The sequence below is a fragment of the Macadamia integrifolia genome, chromosome 2 (genome assembly GCF_013358625.1).
Source record: "Macadamia integrifolia cultivar HAES 741 chromosome 2, SCU_Mint_v3, whole genome shotgun sequence".
Taxonomy (NCBI): Eukaryota; Viridiplantae; Streptophyta; class Magnoliopsida; order Proteales; family Proteaceae; genus Macadamia; species Macadamia integrifolia.
This window is the reverse complement of record NC_056558.1, coordinates 9408492-9410027: the sequence shown is the minus strand read 5'-3', so window position 1 is coordinate 9410027 and position 1536 is coordinate 9408492.

Sequence of the window (1536 nt, the reverse complement as noted above, 5' to 3'; positions counted from 1 at the left end):
TATTTGAATTTTATTTTTATTGTGTAAATATCATGCCTTCGGACCCACATGTATATAATTATTGTATCACAATCCGGGTATCAAGTATTATGGGATTATTCACAGGTAAAACTTAGTCTTCCGCTGATCTGATGAGTTTATATTAGTTGTGTGTATGCTGTGGTGGAATACAGTATCTGATGATCCTGACAGATTTGGGTTAACCGGTGTTAACCCGGTCACTGGCCCGGGTTCTGTGAGAACGGGGTGTGACATTAAATGTCTTCAAATGCGAGTTGAACCTCCCTGCCTAATGTACGAACTGGATCCAATAAACCTCTCTACCTATACCTAATTGATGATTCATGGCATTTATTTATACAAGTTCTCTCTCTCTCTCTCTTTCTCTCTCTCTCTCTCTCTCTCTCTCTCTCTCTCTCTCTCTCTCTCTCTCTCTCTCTCTCTCTCTCTCTCTTATACTAAGGAGAAAATTACTTGATTACCCACTTATGGGTTTCCTTTTATAAAATTACCCACCAAAAATTTCAGTTAACAAAAATACCCAAAATTAGGTTTTCCTCTATAAAATTACTCACTTCAAGTTTAAGTTAACAAAAATACCCAAAATTGAGGTTGGGTTTACAAAACTACCCACACAAAGTTTCAATAATAAAAAAATAGATGATTATATGTGGAAGATGAAGACTCACTATTTTGGGTAGTTTTGTAAACCCAAACCTGATTTTGAGTATTTTTTTTAACTGAAACTTTGGATGAGTAGTTTTGTAAACCCAAACTCAATTTTAGGTATTTTTGTTAATCAAAATTTTTTGTGAGTAGTTTTGTAAAAGAAAACCCAAAAGTGGGTAATCATGTAATTTTTCCTATATAAATTATTTTTCCACATTTGATTTACTTATTAGATATGATCAGTTTCATAGAGCCAATAAATATTCTTATCAAATGACGCTGATCAAGAGAAAAAAATAATAAAGAAGTTATGGTAGGCGAATACAGAAGATTTGACTATCCCATCAGATTGAAGGACGAATTTGGCATCTCGCTGAGAGATGGAGGCATTAGAGCCATTGCTAATTAACAAGGAAAAAGACATGGTTGGACAACAGAAGATTTTGGTATCTTGATTACTTAGATTCAAAGATTAATTTGGAAATATTTCTCTTAGATGTAGGCGTTGTTAGAGGTTATCTACTTTTGCCACTAATGACACCATTAATGGGGACTGAAGCTTTTCTTTTGTTTTACAATCCCACGAATACCCAACTCAAAACCCATAATCTAACCAGGTTAAGAACAACCAATCCGAAGCTACACAAGGAAATTTTTTTTTTTTTCCTTCTTCATGGTACAGAAAAGATATGGGAATTAGGTCACCAAGTTATTTGATTAACCAAAGAAAGCCACAGTAAGCATGAAAATTTGTTTTTCTTGCATGTTGAGAGTAGAGACACTGTAGTGCTTTGGCCTTACTTGATAACACTTCTATTTCTATCTTGAGAACAAAAAAATAAATTTTTTTTTTGTTACTGTCAATTC